The 21,741-nt window shown below is 48.5% G+C and overlaps 1 pseudogene; it reads right to left on the bottom strand.

Annotated features, from left to right (window-relative positions):
- The window catches only part of LOC133343352 (disintegrin and metalloproteinase domain-containing protein 9-like), a 52,695-nt pseudogene that overhangs the window by 18,521 nt on the left and 12,433 nt on the right, over positions 1-21,741 (bottom strand).

Below are 21,741 nucleotides of genomic sequence, written 5' to 3'. Positions count from 1 at the left end.
GTAGAGAGAGTGCGTCGTGATTGGGTCATTAAGAAACGACGCACACGTCGACGCCGCATCAGCTCCGTCTCTCGTGAGCAGGGGCTATAAAAGGGGATGCACACAGGCGTAGAGAGAGAGTGTAACCAGCGAAGAATGAAGACGGGGATGAAGACCTAGAGCCCTGCGGTACCTAGCCCCGCTGTCCTAAGGGGACCGGGACTCTGTGTAACCCAGAGGCGAGTGTAGTGGGTGTAGCCATAGGTCTACACGAGCCGAATGTAATATGTGTAGCCAGGGCATAGGGCTTACACGAGTCGAGTGTATTGTGTAGCCAGAGGCATAGGGCTTACACGAGTCGAGTATATGGTGTGTAGCCAGAGGCATAGGGTCTACACGAGTCAAGTGTATCGGGTGTAGCCAGAGGCCTAGAGCTTACACGAGATTAGTGGAGTGTGTCGGAGGAAGAAGAAAGACCACACGTTGTATTGTGATACCTAAAGGATTTAATAAAAGTGTGTTACCCGTCAAGAAGTTCCTGCCGTCAATTCCCATACTTCAACTGGCGTCAGAAGTGAAACGGTCCTCCAAGCATGGATACAAGGAGGAACCGTCGGACCCACGGGATTGACCACGAGGACAACCTCGACGACGTGGGCCAGCGGGCATCAGGGGGTGAGGAAGAGGAGCTGCCCACGGGGCAGGATCCACCGACGGCGCCGGACGAGCGACGGGGGACTGACACCGTGCTTCGCGAGGCACACTCCCGTCTGGCGGAGCTGCTGCTCGCCGCCGCGTCCATCTTGGCGGAGATCAGCTCGTCGGGAGGAGCGGGGACGGCGGCCGACGTGCTACAGGGTCGCCCTGCAGATTCCCGCCAAAACGATTTGGCGATTCCCGCCATTTCATCCGCTCCAACTTTTGGCGGGAACGGCCATCACCACGTGGCAGCGGTTCTCCATGCGCGGCCGCTGACGTCACCAACGCGCGCGGCGGACCGCCATCACACACCCGCCACTGGGGCCGCCATCTTACACACCGACGGGGGGGCAGAGAGGAAGCACGAGGAGGAGGACGACTTTATCTTTCAGCAGCGCCTTCCCACGTTGTCAGCATTCAAGGCGGAAGGCGGGGATTGGAGCCTATTTCAGCGCAGATTTTTGGCGCATCAAGAGATGTCCGCCTGGTCCGACGCTACGGCACTGCGGGCACTGCCTGCCATGCTGGACGACAACGCGCTCGCGGCCTTCACGTCCGCACGCAGGTCGGACCGCTCCACGCTCAAGGATGCGCTGGCTCTCATGGCAAAAGTCTACGGTCCTCCCTCGGCGTGCCGCCATCATTTCTACGCAAGACGGAAGGCGGACACGGAGACCGTGCTCGCCTACCGCACGGCGTTGCTCGCTCTCGCTGACGCCGCGTTCCCTCGTATGGACGAGGAGGGCCAAGATGCGATGGTTTTGGAGCAGCTGCTCAAGTTGGCGCAGGACCTGGGGGTCCCCATCAACACGGCCGACGACACCGATATTTCTTCATTACGGGTCGCCACGAGCATGCAAGCGCACGAGGTCCTTCAACGAAAGCAGGGGGTCGGCTGCAACGCTGCCGTGGCCTCAACTCCGGGTCCGGTTGACACCGTGCCCCAAGTCGTCAGCCCACGAGAGGACGCGTTCATCGCGGGACGAGCGGGGGACTGGAGGTCGGGGGGTCGTTCGCCTCTGCGAGCGGCCCGCAAGCTGGAGCAACCGAGATCTCCGACTACTGTCATCACCTGCTATAACTGCGGCCTTCGTGGCCACGTGGCCTCCGGTTGCCGTGCCCCACGTCAACGCGCCATGGGACCTCGGCTGGACGACGACCAAGGCCCCAAGTCATCACTGCAAACCCCGGCAAGTCGCGGCACCTCACATGCTTGGCCCGCATACTCGACACGTATGGGTCGTCGCGTTGCGACGAGGGAGAGCCGAGTAGAGTTCGGAGATTCGGTTCGGAGAGGGGGGTTCGGCCGGGACCGGGGAGACATTAAATGGTCGGAATTGGGGCACAGAATAGTGGCTGCCTCAGCGGGTTCATCCGTCGTTACCGGATCGATTGATGGGGTCGAGGTCAGGGTGTTAGTGGACACGGGGGCATCGGCGACTATTATTTCGGATCTCATTTATAATATTCTCCCGGTACAATGTCGTCCGCTTCTTCCGGTGGATGTGCCATTTTACGCCGCTAACGGGGGATCGTTGGGCATTATCGGTCAGATTAGGGCGTCCATTTGCATTGGTGATATCAAATTGTCGGGACCCGTTTTCGTTTCATCTTCCCTGGCGGTTCCTTGCCTATTGGGCACTGATTTTTTGGCGAAAATGCCCATCAAAATTCTCATTGATCAGCGTTGCATTGAACTACCATCGGGTCGCCGTATTTCATTTTTGACGAGCCCTAATGTAATTCGGACGGCGTGCGCTACCATTCAGGCATTAGCAACACAGACCGTGCACGTGCCCCCGGGTTCACAAATGTTGATTCCCCTCCGGTTACGGAAGCCATGGGGGAAGGAGGCCTCGGAACAGGCCATGCTTTTGGGTCCTTCTAATAGGGCTGTTGGAGGTCTCGATTTATCGGTGGCTCACACTTTGGTTGGGGCAGACAGGGATCCGTTTGTCATGGTTTTAAACGCTGGGGCGCGGCCGGCCGTCATTCAGCAGGGCACCGTGCTGGCTCACGCGGCACGGGTCCCTGCGGAGGAGAGGCTGGTTGCGCAGGCTGATCCGAGCCCCACGAATAGCGTACCATCAAAGGAGGACCTAGATTGGATTGATATGCTGTGCGCGGACTCTGACGATTTGTCAGCGGTACAGTTGGGTGCGTTGCGCGGGTTGCTGATTGAATTTTCGGATGTCTTCAGTAAACATAAGTATGATATCGGATGCACGGACCTGCTACGCCACCACATTGAAACGGGCGATGCGGCACCGGTCAGGCAAAATCCCTTCCGACTGAGTCCTGCTGAGAAGGAACATGTTCAGTCGGCAGTTAACGATATGCTGGAAGCCGACATTATTTCGCCTTCTTCCAGTCCTTGGGGAGCACCTATTGTGCTCGTTAAAAAGCAGGACGGGTCCCTGCGATTTTGCGTCGATTTCCGCCGCCTGAATAAGATCTCGGTGGCCGACGCGTATCCGCTCCCCAGGATGGACGAGTCTCTCGACGCATTGTCCGGTGCGCGATACTTTTCGACTCTTGATTTATTGTCCGGATTTTGGCAGTTGCCACTCGACGAGGAGTCTAAGCCTAAGACTGCATTCCGGACTCCAGGGGGCCTGTTTCAGTTTAACCGGTTACCCATGGGACTTCACTCCTCTCCTGCGACGTTTCAGCGTCTTATGGAATTGGTTTTGTCGGGCTTGCAGTGGGAGACGTGCCTCATTTACCTTGACGATGTCATTGTTTTCGGTAAAACGTTCGAAGAACACCTCCAGCGATTGAGAGGGGTGTTCTTGCGAATGCGATCGGCTAAATTAAAGTTTAAACCGGCCAAATGCCATCTTTTTCGTAAATCCGTGAGGTACTTGGGTCACATTGTCGACTCTTCGGGGATTTCTACCGATCCTGCGAAGACGGACTGTGTCAGTTCGTGGCCGACGCCCACGTCAGTGTCAGACGTGCGCAGTTTCATCGGTTTTGCTTCGTATTATCGCCGATTCGTTGAGCACTTCGCCACCATTGCAAAGCCCTTGCACGCTTTAACGGCAAAAGGAGTGAAGTTCCGGTGGGGACCGGAGGAGGAGGCTGCATTCTGCTCCCTCCGGGACGCCTTGGTAAGGGCCCCACCCTTGCGCTATCCGGACTTTGAGAGTCCCTTCTTGCTAGACACGGATGCTAGCAACACGGGCATTGGGGGAGTGCTGTCCCAAGTCGTTGGAGGGGTCGAACGGGTGGTCGCCTATGGTAGCAGGGTGTTGTCGCCGGCAGAGCAGCGCTACTGTGTCACCCGTCGTGAACTACTTGCCATTGTTTTTTTTGTACAACAATTCAGGCCATATCTCTATGGTCGTCATTTCACGGTCCGGACGGACCATGCGGCGCTCCAGTATTCATTACGGGTTGCCCAGCCCTCGGGCCAATTGTCGCGGTGGTTGGAAGTCCTCCAGGACTATCAGTTCACGACTACGTACCGTAAAGGGTTGCGACACACGAATGCCGATGCCCTGTCGCGGTTGTTGCCTTGTCACAAATGTGCGTGCTTATCGGGATCGGCGCGCTGTAAACCTCCGGTTACGGAAGGTAGGGAGGCGTTGGTTGCGACCGCGAGCACACCAATTGGGGATGGTCCCGCTACCCCAGGGGGTCAGGACTCGCTGCTCTCACTGTCGTTGATTGAGTGGGGCCGTCTCCAAATGGCGGACAGCTCCCTGCTGGCATTGCGCCGAAAGACGGAGGGTTCCGAAGGTAGCCACGACCGAACTGGCCCCTACGAGCTTAAGCAGGGCCTGTTGATGAGATGGGACAGTTTGTCCCGGCGGCATGCGATTGTGGTGCCTTCTGCTGTGAGGGGGAAGGTTGTCTTGGCCGCACACGAACGCCTCTTGCATTTGGGAGTTAACAAAACGCTTGCCCTGCTTCAGCGTGACTATTATTGGCCGGGAATGGGGGGTGACGTGGTGAATATTCTGAAGGGTTGTGTTGAGTGCGCCAGACGGAAACCACCGCCCGTGGCAGCTAATCCACCGCTGCAATCTATTCAGGTCTCGCGCATTAACGAGCTCGTTGCACTCGATATTCTGGGGCCCTTTCCGGTCACGCCTAGGGGTAATAAGTACCTGTTGGTGGGGGTCGAATATTTTACCCGGTGGCCTATGGCGTGGCCACTCGCCAACCAGTCGGCGGCGGCTGTGACGGACGCCTTTGTCCAGGGCTACGTCCTGGACAAGGGGGCTCCCGAACGCTTGCTGACTGACCAAGGGAAAAATTTTTCGAGTAAATTACTGCAGGAGGTGTGCGACCTGTTGGGTACCAAAAAGGTGCGTACCTCCCCGTACCACCCGCAGACGGACGGGATGGTGGAGAGGCTTAACAGGACATTGACCTCTATGCTGTGCCAGCAGGTGTGTGAGTCGCATGTTGATTGGGACCTGCAGGTCCCTGGGGTCCTTGCCGCGTATAGAATGGCCCCCCATGCAGCTACGGGGTTTTCCCCGTTTTTTCTAATGTACGGCCGGGAAGCCGACCCGCCCATGGAAACGCAGCTGGGTCTGCCCGCACCACGAACTAATTCTAAATTGGCAGAGCATATTAAATTTAATATTCATAAACTGACAGAGGCAAGGGAGGCCGCACGGCTTAATTCGCGGGCTCGCCAAATTGCGAACGAGCGGTTGCGGGCACGGAAGGTGTCCGTGCACAATTGGGAACCAGGTGACAAGGCCTGGCTGCATTGCCCTCAGGCACCTTTGGCCACGTCGCCTAAATTGTTGAAGCCGTGGCGGGGACCCGTGGAGGTCGTGCGGGTTGCGCGCCCCCAGTGCGTTCAGATAAAATGGGGGAAACGCCGTTGGTACGTCCACCCCTCCCGACTGAAACCGTTCTCGCCTCCGTATGGCCTCCCCTTGTGTCGTGAGGGCCGAGCATGTGACGTGACCGACGACCCTGAGGGGGAATTGTCCTTGCCTGCTCCTCACATGTCTCCGCCTGACCCGCTCCCAGGTGTCTCGGAACTGACTGCTGCCGACCACCGGCGGCCGGATCTTCACGGCGGGGCCGGTCCTTCCAGGCCCGATCCGTGCCGTCTAGAGCTGCCGGAGACACCGGACGGTCGCCAACGTCCCGTTCCATACGACGGACCGGCCAGACGGACTCGCGCTAGGTCGCGCTACTTTGTGTAACCTACCACGTGCGGAGTCGAGGCAGCCGGAGCGCCTCGGCACTGCGTGGGTCACAGTGACACTTGGCGCGTTCGTTTTACGGTGTTCGCTTTTATTGTGTTGTTCGTCGGGCTGTATATTGCTTCATATTTAAGGTTGTGTTATGTTGTTGTTGTTGTGTTACGGGGCACACTGGGATGTGGAGTTCTTTATTACTGCGTTGCGTTATGTTGTGTTGTAGGTTAACAGCCGGGCCGGCTGCAAGCTATGTGGGAGGGGGTGATGTAGAGGTGATACGCGCTGGGATTAAGGATCGTATGCACAGTGTGTGATGATTGGCTGTGTAGGTGGTGACGCGCGCTGACGGTGGAGGATCAGGGGTCAGCGCGGGGTCGTGGGTTACGGGGTACCGATTGGCTGTGGGCGGTGACGCGCTGAGAGGGAGTGATCAGGTGGCAGCGCAGTGTGATTGGTGGAGTAATGTTAACACGCGCTGGGGAAAGCGGATCGTAGAGAGAGTGCGTCATGATTGGGTCATTAAGAAACGACGCACACGTCGACGCCGCATCAGCTCCGTCTCTCGTGAGCAGGGGCTATAAAAGGGGATGCACACAGGCGTAGAGAGAGAGTGTAACCAGCGAAGAATGAAGACGGGGATGAAGACCTAGAGCCCTGCGGTACCTAGCCCCGCTGTCCTAAGGGGACCGGGACTCTGTGTAACCCAGAGGCGAGTGTAGTGGGTGTAGCCATAGGTCTACACGAGCCGAATGTAATATGTGTAGCCAGGGCATAGGGCTTACACGAGTCGAGTGTATTGTGTAGCCAGAGGCATAGGGCTTACACGAGTCGAGTATATGGTGTGTAGCCAGAGGCATAGGGTCTACACGAGTCAAGTGTATCGGGTGTAGCCAGAGGCCTAGAGCTTACACGAGATTAGTGGAGTGTGTCGGAGGAAGAAGAAAGACCACACGTTGTATTGTGATACCTAAAGGATTTAATAAAAGTGTGTTACCCGTCAAGAAGTTCCTGCCGTCAATTCCCATACTTCATTTATATAGCCCCTTGTCACAAAAGCAGCTCTCGCCCACTGCAGCAGTTGTTTCTTGCTGTGGTTGTCCCACCTGATGACGGACGCATGTGTTGCGCCCGAAACGTCGTGATAAAATTTATTTTATATTTTTACCGAAAGAACCAAAGAGTATGGATCCCTGCAGTCATGAAAGCTTCAAATCTAGATTATATAGGTCCGATTTATCAATCCTGGGCAAGGCAGCAAAAACAACAAGGGGCACTTCCAGACCACACCAAGATAACACCACTCAACAGTCACTCAATAAAATGGCACATTATTTCTAGATTTGAAGCTTTCGTGACTGAAAAGATTCAAAACCTAAGAATATGGCACATTATTATTGAGCCATCGATACCCATGCATGCACGGCCCACCTTCTGCGATCCGCAGTCACATTCCTCGCCTTTGTCTACAATGCTGTCTCCGCAAACGGGCTGCCGGAATTCCTCATTGGGGGTCGGCACGTTGAGAAGGCAGGAACCACCGCGCTGCACCAAAATCAGGTTCTCAAAGTCGCTCGTGCTGCACTCACTGAATGCTGTTGGTGGCGGGTCCCTACACACACATACACACATGATGGGCAAGCACACAGCCAACTTTGCCTACAGCCATACATTTCATAAATGTAAATATCTTAGAAGGGCAGGGCAACACAAAAAAACGCACAATGGGGTAAATAAAATGTGCACAGAAGGGAAATCCATGTTCGTGGAGGTTAGCAGCTTTTTGGATTACAAAAATTAAGCGAAGGTCCGCGAGTGTTGGCCACTGGAGTGGTCTTCCAATGTCTATGTCCGGATCGTGTCAGTGATCACTGTGTGAATAAATTTGTACAATGAGTGTAGTGGAAATAGAAACCTTCACGACGATGTCTCTGCGTAATCTATCTCGTGTTTCAAGTCTGTTACATTTCTCTACGTTACGCTGTAAATACATATTTCATCTTCTTTCAAGTTACAAGTCTGTTGCTGACCTCTGTCATTACAAAATAGGCAAATTCAGCCCAAATCATTATTCATTCTGTTAACATTGACTGGATTGTGTGGTATCACACCCCCCCCCCACCCCCGTCCTATCATTGAGTGTTTATGTGCGTCCCCTTTGCACAAGGTCACACTCCGGGGCTGGTGGCACTGCGCGTAAGAACAAAATCGCATCGCTTACACCAAACCAGCGTTCATGATGCAGGGGCTGGTGGTGCATTGACAGGGCGATCGGTCGTGGCTCATCCCCAAGTTGTGACCCATTTCATGAGCCACCACAGCTGCCACGGATGGGATTTGCCGTGTCGGCATCTAAAAAGAAAACAGGTGAACATTATTGAAAAGAATACCGTTTCGTACATCCAAAAACGAATGAAATGAGCAAAATAGTTAATTTTCTAATAACAATCACATGAGTTGATTTTATCGTCCAGAAGATAACCTGAGATCCAACTTAAAAATAAGTCCGCTAAATAATTTTGTTAAAGTTTGAAAGAAAGATCGAAATCAAAATTGTGTTGCGTTATTATTCCCTGCTCCCCCACTTTACCTGTACTAAGATGGCAATAAAAAGTTGGATGCAGGCACCATCTCCATGACAATATCAAGTGAATGCAACAATGTCCAACTAACCACAAAAATCATGAATGTCAGCCACCTTCTTTTTTTTGGTTAATAAATTTTGTTCCAGGGTGGTAAGGACACACTAAACCTGCAATCCAGAGGTCACAGAGTTCGAGTCCATCTTCCAGTGCGGCACTTTAAACAAATGGGCAAATTTCGATTTAAAGCTTTCGTGACTGCAGGGATTCATCTTCTTGGTTCTTTCGGTAAAGTCACGTAGAATGGAAGTAATAAAATAATAATAATAAAACGTAATAAAATAATTCTCACGACGTTTCGGCCAATACCAGTTACATCGTAGGGGGAGAATTTACAATATCTACACAAAAAGCCAGTTGGGAATCGAACTGATGAAATTCTTGCTGCAAGGCACACGTGTTACCATTGCACCACCCTGCCTGATCAGAAGAGTGGTGGTACTATGCGTGGCATAAGATGCTCAAGCTGGAGCAACTACAAACGTAGTGCAGGGAGATATGGAAGTGAAGTGTGGAACAGAGAAGGAAAAGGATGTTGTAGTTAGAACAATGTGAGCAGTCGGAAGGAACTTTCCTTGAATTGCACAGAAGAGCAAGACCATCCGGTGGAAATGAAGACACCAGCGAGCGAGGCGTGTGGTCCGCAGAAGTGATATTTACCGAGGCGATGCCGGCAGAAGAACTTCTGGAGCAGATTGTTCCCACAAATGCCATCCCCACAATTCCTCCATACGATTCCCACCTGAAAGGAAAAATAAATGGGTAACTGTACTGTACAGACAGCACCAATTCTCAAATATCCGCAGACTCGAGATGAAGGGAGACCTCGATATTAGCGGTATAGCCCTTCACCAGCACAGCAATGTGACGAGCTGTCGAAATTCAGGGCCACGATTTGATTCAAGAATGTAACAGTCGTTCGCCTCGCTTGTATTTACTAGCTTTTCTCCATGCTGTTTGTAATCTATTGTTTCATGCCATCAGTCTAAATGTAACGTTACTAAGTCATTTACATAAAAGTTAGATGAATACATTTACACCGATTCTAAGATAAATAATTGTATTAACTTATTGCCTAAAAAGAACCAAAAGAATCAATGAATTTACATATCAATACACTACTACTCAATAGCATATTAATAAATGCTGCTGACTTGTACTTTTCTGGGCTCACATGGCCCATGCACGACAGATGAACCGTAGAATACACCGCAGTCATGTTTTTAAATGCAAGCAATGGTTTAAAAGGGAAGGAAGTCGGTCTTTAAAATACAAATCTACAGTACTCATGTCATCAGTGGCTGCAGCTTAATAACATAACCTCGGGAAAACATTCGTGCCAAGTGTAACACGGGTGTTCTTACCTCGTGGATTTCCACGTGAGATGATGTGCACCAAAACGGTACAAATCACACATCACTGCACGCGTTTACCAGAGCAACAACAAGCCATGCAAACACCACAGCAGCGCTGGCTGCAGCACCGGCCACACCCTCGCCTTCCCAAATCCTCAAAAATAAACGCCACATTAATCTTCCCTGAACCATTGAACTAATAACCACTCCGTACCACGCCACTCAAAAAAGGCCTCCACAGTAAACACACCACCCGGATACACTGACACACCTGGGGCATTCCACATCACGTGCCACTGTGCGTGCCACTCACGTCAAGAGATGTCCACAATCGTGCCGCCCCAGGGTGTTGTAGTTGGTCTGCCGCCACTTGGCAAACTTCCCGACAACCGAACCAGCAGTATCACCGTCCTGAACCACCGATGCCTGCTCTTCCGTCGTCATTAAATGAAGTCCCACCAGCACCACACGGATGTTTATGGTTTTGTAGTCCTGTCGGTGAAATTCCAAAATGTGAAATGTTGTCCTTTTCTATCACTATCATCATCATGATCCACTTTTTTTAATGTCCTTTTATCTGTGCTGTCTGTTATCTGTGCACCTTCCTCGAGATTCTCATTGTGACAGGGACTATAAAAAGGTTGCCATCCCTTAGTATAGCCACCCTCACTCTATTCTAGAAAAAAAGTCGCAAACAATGCTCTTGCTGGATACAAAAAAGCAGCTACAACTTCTTGGTTCTTTCGGTAAAGTCCCGTAGAATGGAAATAATAAAATAATAAAAATAAAACATAATAAAATTATTCTCACGACGTTTCGGCCACAACGCAAGCAGCCGTCCTCAGGTGGAGAATAGGTCTGACTCTGTCTTCTCGACAGACCTGTTCTCCACCTGAGGACGGCTGCTTGCGTTGTGGCCGAAACGTCGTGAGAATAATTTTATTATGTTTTATTTTTATTATTTTATTATTTCCATTCTACGTGACTTTACTGAAAGAACCAAGATGAATCCATGCAGTCACGAAAGCTTTAAATCGAAATTTAAGCAGCTACAAAGCAACTATGATGCATGCAATTGAGACGTGGCCTTTAAGAAACATACTAGCTATAAATTAACGTGATCATGATGAAGGATATAAAGAGATTCATCTTCTTGGTTCTTTCGGTAAAGTCACGTAGAAGGGAAGTAATAAAATAATAAAAATAAAACATAATAAAATAATTCTCACGAATTATTTAAATCGAGATATAAAGAGAGTTTACTTAATATACTCATACATTTTCTCAGATTAATGGTGTACTCTTAAAAGCCATACGTTCTTCTACAGCAGTCCTTCAAGCTTTTTTCATTCAATTACTTCCAAGGCTCCTCGGTCTTTGCGGCAGACCGAAATAAACAAAATCACTGTCGGCCCAGGTGGGTGGGAATGCGTTGTAGCCGAGAGAGAAATCACGATCCCAAGAACAAGGAAATCAAATGGCACTGCCAAAATCCGTGACAATAATTCTCCCAATTGTGCAAGTGTAGTTGTGTCTGTGTGTCCCCGTGTGTCTGTGTGGGCCCGGGTGGGTGGGAATGCATTGTCGATCACCTCAGTTAACCCATAACACCTGGGTCTGTTCCGTGACCTGGTAAAGAGCTTTTTGACACTTCACGTGGTCTTATAAACACCAAGCCTGGCACAAGCACCGTGGTGAAGTTGCCGTCACTTCGTGGCGAACGCAATTGTTAATGTTGTCTCCGTGCGTCTCTGTGTCTTTGTCTCTCGTGTCTCTGTGTCTGTGTACTCCTCTCTGTTTTAAGTGTCTCTCTGTGTCTTTGTTCCAGTGTCTGCGAGTGAATTTGTGTTTGTGACGTCTCTCTCTTTGTTTGTCTCCGTATCCCCGTGTTGTGTCTGTCTCCGTGCCTGTGAGCGAGTGCATTCATAACTGTGTCTGCGTGTCATTATGCGTGTATATCTCCATGTCTGCGTGCGTCTGCCGATGTCTGTGTGTGTATCTCCATGTCTGTGCGTGTGTGTCTCCATGTCTGTGTGTGTATCTCCATGTCTGTGTGTGTATCTCCATGTCTGTGCGTGTGTGTCTCCATGTCTGGGGGTGGGGGCTGATGGGCTGTCTCCCATGCTGTGCCGGACCAATGAAGAGGGGAGGATGGGAGGTGGCGCCTTGTGGTTAATTTCTCTCCTATAAATCTGACATTGCCGCGTCTGATCTGGGACTTTGCCGGTTGCGAAACACCGTTCTAAAGTGTATCCAGAGTGTGTTCTTGGCTGTTTCACAAATATTTCTTATGAAGGCCTGTACATCTCTAACAACGTGCAACCAGTGTAAACAAATAAGCGGAGCAATAACATTGAATCCCCGCACCCAGCAGAAGCTGCTGCATTGCAGTCCTGAATAGAATACTCACCAAATCTACCAAGTTCACAATGGCGGCCACGTCTGTAACCATACTGCTCCTGTTGCTGTTGTATCTGTTTTTATACTGCAAAAAAACATGTCCCTGTCAGCATAACGATGCTTAACAAAATTAAAGCATTTCAGACATTTTATCAAGACAGTACGGTATGTGCAGTGTGTAGTATTGTAATTGATTTTTGTACATTTCTTAAATCAACCAAACTTGCATTGTGCATACGGTGCAACTACAATAGTTGGTAGATATGTGGCTTGCCATCAAAACTTATGTTCTTGGGCTTCACAAACTGTACAGGACTAACGCAAACTACACTGCCTTAAAAGGAAAAGTAACGCTGCTTTTAGAAGCAAAATATAATTAGCCCCGTTTCTCGTAATGGCCATTATTCATAGCAGATCATTTAACTATTATGAAGGGTCCAAAAAATGGCCTATTACATACTTTACCTTTTCTGTTGTTATCCGTGCTTGTGCACCACTGCCAAAGCAATATCCCCAAACATTTTTTAAAACACTCGTGTCACGAAAAAATTACGTAACATAATCATATCTGCGCAAAATATTTCTACGGCCTCAGCTTTGCCACGAATATGACCTGGTGCGAAACTTTGGACATTATGCCGAAGAACACATGATAAACTAAAACGTATGGTGCGCGTGTGTGCGCTCGCGTGTGCCCCATGTGGATGACTCACCAGGGTGGCACCCACCACCAGGACGAACTCCACCCACCTGGTCGTGTCAGTGAGGATGGCACGTTTCTTCTGTAGAATGGCAAAGTGGAGAACTGAGCAATGGCACCGTTCTTCCGTGAACGAAGCAAGCAGCACTTTATTCATTCAGGATTTAAATACATATTTTAAAGTATAATTCTTGCACTTTTTGTATATATTGTAAATATCTACATAATGAGGTTAAAAATGTTGTGAGACGCTACGAACTCTGCTGCAAAAGACATCATTCACACGATAAAACTAAATCGACTCTACCACGCAATGAGTATGAGAGATCAAAATCTTACGACAAACAATAAGACCAGTATAAAGTGTTTGTGAGAAATGACACCAACGACTTTGCAAATACTGCACAGTAAACAAGCCGACTGTGTATGGTATAACAGCTGTACGTGATGTCAGCGTTGCCGTGAAATAAATGTAAAAAATGCAGGGCATTTACCCGAAGCACAATTGGAAGAGAGGGCAAGTCTTCAAAATGGGTGACATTTTCATGGACGACCCCGCAGCCCAAACCACCGGTATTCAAGTCCTCCAGCTTATACACGAGGTGCTCTCCCCGCGTTGACCCTTCCAGCGGCTCGATGGCGTAGCTCACCCCATGCCACAGAAACCGACCCCTACATCGACAACGCCAGCGACAACACCACCAGGTTAAACCACGAAAACGGCGAGGAGTATCAGCGATAGCAGGAAAAGACAACTGCAAAACAACAAAAGTTATGTCAGTGAACGCTGAATTATTGTAAAGCTTTTGGGTTAACAACACTGCACAGTACGTACAGTTTATTTACTGTAAGGGCTTTGTATATTTCCCACATTGGTTCATCTAAAGACAATAAAATACTGGATGAGTACATCGGCTATAAGTATGATGTTTTCATGCGGTCGATGAACACTGTTCAAATCAGTGGTTCTTCACCCTCACTGCAGCCGTGCATCCCTTTGGTTCTCAATCATAACAAAAAAAAGCATGTTAATAAATACATAGGTTTGATCAAACAAAGTAGTTGTACTTCCGTGCCCATGCTTAATTTGTGTTTCGATGATTTACCTTCTAAAAAGATCTGGCTATGCCCCGCACCCCCGGAAACGGCATGTTGCACCCCCCAGGGAGTGCATGTGCCCCAGGTTAAGAACCACTGGTTTAAATTCATCATTATTTAATGCAAACGTAGAGCGTGCAATAAGAGTAGAGTTAGTAGATACAGTGCAGTTCTTCTTGGTGATCTACTATATATGCAGTGACCTGTGATGGTTCGGTTCCAACAGGCATATGTTCTTAACCGCGGTAAATACGAAACTTTAACCCTAGTGTACATGTACAGCCATTCTGTTCCTTCAACAATGTACGAGGTCCTCTCCACGACGTGCAGGTTACGGCGGTTATTTGACCATAATTCACCACGATGCTCAGGATGGGTTGGTTCCGAGATGGGGAGTGTTGTATCCTAACCCTTCTTCCATAATTGAGATTAATAATATTTGATGATTTTTATATATTATCTTTTTACTTGTTTTTTTAATGATTGAAACACACCAAGCGCAGCAAACTGCAAAACACCAGGTGTTGTTAAGTAATGAACCGGAGGAGGGCTAGGATGGCAGAATTTGCAACCTTGCTTCAAGGAAAGGTAAGGCCTGATGAACGGGCACATGTCACCCGTGCAAGGGCAGAGACAGTGGGAGTGTCAGCCAGACATAGTTAAGGCAAAAAGCCCAACCATCCTGCATGGTTTTAAAGTAACGTCAAAATTCGAAATTCAACAACAGAGTAGGCTAAATTATCGATCCTCGCGCTCGCTCAAATTGGAGACCAGGCTGCGAGCTACATCAATGAACCATTGCCCATTTGCTAATCCAATACTGAATGTTAATATTACTGAAGTCAAAACGAATTCTATGACCTCAGCACATGGGCAAATAATAGGGCAGTGTCGACTCAAAGGCAATGGAAGAAACAGAGGCGCCTTTGTCTAAATCACAACCACAGAAAGCCAGGAATCATCACTGATTGTGTGTTCAGGGATTCCGAGCTAGTTAGAACACGTGCACAGGGGGGGAGCTGATGTAAACAACCCTGCACGTCTGAACGTGAGGGGGCCTTTGACCTGAAAGTAAGAATAACACTCCCAGAGCAGAAGGTTGGATGACCACAGTGAGACGAGAATAAGAGTGGTGTATATCTCTCAAGGAGGCAGACCCAGCTGAACAACAAGGCTGCGGGGTCACCAGAAGTTCGCATTCGCCTAGTTAAGACAAAAAGCTCAATTATTCTGTATTGCTATTAAAGTAACGTTAAAGTCGGAATTTAACAACAGGGTAGGCTAAAGTTATCGATATTCACACCCACTCCAATTAAACCAGGCCACAAGTTACGCCTACTGAACCATCACCATTATTAAGTCAATATGAAATGTTATTTCCATACTTCAATACTTTCTATACAATTCGACCCGAAGCATATGACAATCAGAACCTTCCTAAGTCAAAATTGAATCGCACCCAGACAGGAGCGAATAGTCAATATAAGGTTGAAGAGGGAAGGAAATCAAGAGCACGGCGAACTGCAAACGTAAGCAAAAAGCCGGGAACAACACCAGCCCAGCAACAGCGAGTGGGGCTTCGACAGGCCATAAAGTAGAATAATAACTCCCGGGGTCAGGGGACACAAGAAGAAGCAGGCAGACAAAAACCAGAACTGACTCCAAGGTTCAACCGCCCTCACCTACTCAGGGGTGACGGAAATTAATGAGGCCTTGAATTAACGGCAGGCAACAACAACGGCGAGCAGAGATAGGGTGGGGCAAAGACTGCGGGCTATGGAATGCAACTTCGTGTCAGTAAAGCCCTGACAAACAAGTTAAGTTAAAGACATCACAATACATAATATCGCACATAACATCAATGTTAACGCTATTCACCGTAAACTATATTCCGCTTATATAACCATCCAGGCACCAAGGAATACGAATTCCTAGGATCAAGAAACTTACCCCTTAACCTAAGATATCGGAAATAAATTAATAGTAATAAGTATATGCATGAAAAGACAAAAGTAAAACTTATGGAAAAGCCAGGATAACGGGATGAATCACCACCAGGTCGAATATAAATACATAATAAAAAAAAAAACAATGTTAAACCCAGGGTCGGAGAGAAAGGGAGATCCCGGCCGTCTTTGTATCCCCGCAGCGCGGGATAGGAGTGTGTGTACGCTCGGGGAAACACCTACACTTGGGTCGGGCACCACGATGGGAAACGACAGACCTTAGGTTACATACAGAATCATAACTGTGAAATAGTAAGGGACAAATGTTAACTTAAAACTTTTTAACCATTTCTTTGTGCGCCGGGTCGGAGAGAGTGTTGCCCCTCCCTCCAGGTTGTGCAACACGAACAAAGACGCCTATGAGACGATTTGTAACGTCTGTGTTTTGGGTCATGAAGAAGGCCAGACAAGAGATAATATTGCACCCAGACAGAGAGACGACTTCGAGGCAATTTGTAACATCTGATTGTTTGCTCGTGGGTTTTATGGAGGGAGTGTGACAACGAATATACCGTCAGTGATGCACACAAGGACACACGGACATACGGACAGACACATGGACACACCTGCCTACGGACAGATCCTGACACAGCAAAAATCGGAAGAAGCCCCGCCTTGTGGGCGGGATCCAGGGGGAATTTTCGGCATAAAGTAAAGGATCCTGAGCATTGGAAACCAGTGCGACGGGAGGGTCCACTCAGAAGCTCGACCGGGAGGGTCGACTCAGGAACGAGTGCGACGGGAGGGTCCACTCAGAAGCTCGACCGGGAGGGTCGACTCAGGAACGAGTGCGACCAGAGCGGGTCCACTCAGGAGTGCGACCAGAGAGTCGACTCAGGAGCGAGGGCGACCAGCGGGTCGACCCAGGAGCGAGCTGCGACCAGCGGGTCGGCTCGACTCATCTTCAGCTCGTCAATCTCTGCTGCCGCCGGAGGTCTCCGCTGCCGCCGGTGGTGAGCGTCGCGACTTGGCGACGATCCAGCGCTGCACGCTACGAGCGAGTTGTGGGCGCCACCTACCGACCGGGTTCCGAACTGCGACAGCGTATCAACAGCCATCCGAGCCAATTCACCACGGTGACAGGGGAGCGCCTGATACGTATGACGCGCACCGCCCCCTCACCACACGACCACCAGGCGTCTGTTTGACATAAAGAATCGACTCCGAACACTGACTATTCAAGACAACTCTTACCACTCAAACACACTCGAACCCATAAGTCATCCGTGGCTGGGAAGGCATCACAACGAGACCGAGTGGTGGCCTCCGTCGTATAAGAGTATTCTTAATTTTTATCTTTAATATTTAGTGGGCTGTACTCTTAATCGCATAAATTCCCAACAGATCCATCAATACGAACTGATTCTTGGCACCTCCTTCCGCCGAGCCACGCTCACGTGGGGAGTGGTGGCCCACCGGATCCTTATCAGGTGATCTGGTCCCCAATTAGTAAACTTGGTATAAGATAACGATCTTCGGAAAAGGAGCACCGTCGCAGGCCCTTACTCCGAGCCGTTCTGCTGTCAGATAACCTGCCGATGTATCTGTTGAGATTGGTGCCTTTAAGAATAGTAACTGTTTTGATTGTGTTTTTTTTTTTCGCCGTATAATCTTTCAAGTATCCTTCAGTCATAATCGCCGCACGTACTCGCATCCTCTATAGAATATTCAACTGTCCCGTGACCCAAGGTGTTAACAACGTGATAAGGGTTGCGTATGATCAATAAGGAGTGCGGTACTGCGTGAACAATATTGAGTATAATCATTCATTAACGTTAAGGTTTTCTTAGCATAGTATTTGCATGTTTTAACGACTCTCTCTCTCACTAACAACCATCGCGTTATGCGGGATCCATGTGCAGTTGTCAAAGTGAAATCAGACAATCGTTGATGATACTGTATTGATGCCGTATTGACGTTCCGGGATTGAGAGTTCGCATACTATATCATAGTTAAGGTTGAATTAGTAATAAATTGATCAATACAGAAGTGGTTGTGTGATTCTTTCCTGAAATCTATGCATAAGATCTGCTTCTGCGTTGAGATTTGAACTTGGTGACCTTAATAAACACACTAATACATACTCAGTAAATGTTAAAGCGATAACGGGGTGAACCGGGGTCTGGTTATCATAACGACTTGCGTTATCATAATTACACCCACTCGCATAATTAATACGATTACCTCTCGAATTGGCATAATTAAAATGTGCGTAATTACATAATTAACATATTTCCGGATAATTACACATTTGGCCAAATTTCATTAATTATTATTATTTCCACTGAATATTCATAACCCACACATACAACATAATAATTCACCCACGCACGCATACAACATAACAAATTTTCATAACCAACATATACAACATAATGGGGGCTCGTCCGGGATCTCTCGCAGACAGTTTGTGCATGAATTCAGGAACGAATCACTGATGTGTTAATCAAAGTGTTGTGAACTAACGTTGCCTTGTGATTGTAAACGGGGGTATACAAACAAAACGCGCTCTGAAGGGAAATACCAGAGTAGCAGAGTATAACAAAGACAGCTGGGCTGAGATTATTTGCTCGAGTTGAACTGACGCATCCTGTGATACAATTGTTTATATGCACTCTGAAAAGAAATATTAAGGTAACTCTTGCCATACTTAAGATGCTAGGATTAAGAATAATATTTGAATGGGTTATGGGATACGGGGAGCTCGTATTTAAACGTACCGACCAATCTGTTACAAAGCAGTACAGTCAGAGAGACATATGGGAAGGGAGCTGTATCGATAACACGAACACACCTTGGGGGAAACTAATTGACTGGATAAAAAGTAACGAAGGCAAACACGATGCAAAAACTGCAGAGAAGGCAAGACAGGACTCATACCTTCTCACACAGGCATACAGACAGGGATTGTGGAATGAGGGAAAATTTGGAAAGGAAACGGGAGAGAAATCGTCTCTAATAAACGACGAGAAATGTCCTCACACCCTCGAGAGGGAGGGGAAATCAAAGCTCGCGACACCAGCGAAACTCACAGACGTTGAGCCACAGAATAAATATGGAAGTAACATCAAATCACTCTCTTGGGTACGTGGACAGAGTCCAGGGATTGATCGCACAAAAGTTAAAGTAAAATCGCCAGGACATGGTACACTAAGGGCAGAGGCAAAAACTGAAGGGAAATGGCAACACGAGCGACACGGCCCTGGGCGCGCACACAGAAAATGCACACCACTTAAACACAAGAGACACAGCACAGACCAAAGTGACAGATTGCCTGATGATAACTTGTTTGATGATGACGCTGTCAGCAATCAACTTTCGGAATACCTGTTCACCAGTAAAACCCTTAAGTTGATGGACAAGGCTCTAGTCAGAATTCCCGATTTTGACCCCCACAATAAGACTATGGATATCCACACACATATCGCGACAGTGGAAGAGGAGGCAATGATTAGAGGGCTGAGGAGACGGGATGAAAAAGCGAGTTTGTTGAAACGGACCTTACATAAAGAATCTATTCCATGGGTAAAGTCACTACCACACAAGGTTAGAAATGATTTTAAACAATTGAGCCTGGCAGTGATTCGGAAGTTTGGAGAATATTCGACACTCACTGAGGGGTTTTATGCTGTAAAATCGATGACCCAGGGCATGGACCAAGATCCACGTGACTACCTCGTCCAATTTAAAAGAGCGTATTACGCAGGCGATGTGAATCAATACCACGAAGGGGATAAAATGTTCAAAATTATGTTTTTTGAATCCTTGAGCCCAGAGATTACAGAAAGGGTGAGAATGGTTTTGAATCCAGAAACCGCATCCTTACGCCGCATAGAGAGCAAGGCGTACATGGCATGGTTATACAGAGCTAAGAATCATAATTCGGATCCAGAACACAGGGAGAGGGATGAGGAACCCAGCCTCTCAGAGAGGAATAAAAATCACCGAGCAGTCCCACCATGCAGAGAGCAGCAGAAACGCACGCACACATGGCAAAATAACCCAGAGAGAGGTTGGCACGAGAATGAGAGCGGCACAAAGCCGAACATTCAGGAGAATCGCAGGAGGGGGAGGTTCAGAATAGAACCATACCAACACCCCATGCCCCGACATGCGCAAGGTCAAGATTACCCACAGGGATGGCGAAGTAACAATCCAGGAAAAATTTGGCACCCAAATGGGAAAAACACTGGGCCAAGGGTGCAGGAGAATCGTAGGAGGGAGAGGTTCAGAGCAGAACCATATCAACACCCCATCCCACGACACACGCAAGGTTCAAATTACGCACAGAGATGGGAAGATAACCACCTAGCGGGAAGGTGTTACACATACCGCGGAGGTATGGATGCGAACATTCACGAGAATCGCAGGATGGGAGGTCAAACACAATCGATCCAATTCCGACCAATTCCTCCACCGGCTATACCAGGAGGGAATAGAGGAATAACACAGAATACGGTCCAAATACGTGATGAACCATCCACAGTGATTGAGAGCGGGCAGCCCATACGCGCCACACCCGCCGAGGTGTTAAACCCGGGGCTCAATGTGAAATACAGGCAGGCTGCAAGTGACAGGGCGGGCAAAAACGTGGACAGTGCTCCCGTAAATGACGCGCGGATCGAATACAAGGACAGGGTTGCATTGAAGCGTGATCGGACAGTACAAAAACAGACAGCAGGGACACGCCCTGAGGAGCGCAGGCATGAGCCTTTGAATGGAAAATATCCAAGGGAAACCAAAAATTATGTGGATCGGAGTGCTAAAATGGAGACGAATGTCCATGACGTATCGGGAATGGTGTTGAAATCCAACACACTAGTAAAAACAAAGAGGGCAACATTACGAGGGACAGAATTAAATCGACACACTGACTCGGCAAATGTGCATGTAATCGCAGAGAGAGCGAATGCCTCGAACCAAGTGTCAAAGTGGGTCGTGTGCGCGAATTCTGGTTATGTGCAGCACAATTTTTCACCACACACTCCCACGACACAGAGAGTCAGAGAGGAAACTACAAAAACGAACCCGAAAACCGTGATCGAATTATCGAAGTGATAAGTGGTGAACGAGGCAACATGAGGAAGGTAACGCATAAATGCGTTCGAAACCGCTACCTAGCGTTTCCCAGGATTTAACAAAAACAAAATGAATATTCGTCGGAGTCATGATGTATCAGAACCGATGTAACGCAATATCGATGTTTAACGCTTGTTTAATTTTCTTTGCTCAATTCAAATATAACCATGTTAAGTTGTGACACGTACGCGCGCGTTGTAAGGAATAGCAGCAAAACTTGAGGACAATCGATGGTTCATGATGGAAGAAGGGTATACATTTTTTTTTAAAAATAACCCGTGGCCATTTGACCACTGGTCATTTTTAAAAGGGCGGTATGTTGTATCCTAACCCTTCTTCCATAATTGAGATTAATAATATTTGATGATTTTTATATATTATCTTTTTACTTGTTTTTTTAATGATTGAAACACACCAAGCGCAGCAAACTGCAAAACACCAGGTGTTGTTAAGTAATGAACCGGAGGAGGGCTAGGATGGCAGAATTTGCAACCTTGCTTCAAGGAAAGGTAAGGCCTGATGAACGGGCACATGTCACCCGTGCAAGGGCAGAGACAGTGGGAGTGTCAGCCAGACATAGTTAAGGCAAAAAGCCCAACCATCCTGCATGGT

This window comes from Lethenteron reissneri, chromosome 17 (genome assembly GCF_015708825.2).
Source record: "Lethenteron reissneri isolate LAM-NWPU_2019-01 chromosome 17, ASM1570882v1, whole genome shotgun sequence".
Classification (NCBI taxonomy): domain Eukaryota; kingdom Metazoa; phylum Chordata; class Hyperoartia; order Petromyzontiformes; family Petromyzontidae; genus Lethenteron; species Lethenteron reissneri.
This window is presented reverse-complemented; position numbering and strand designations above follow the sequence as displayed.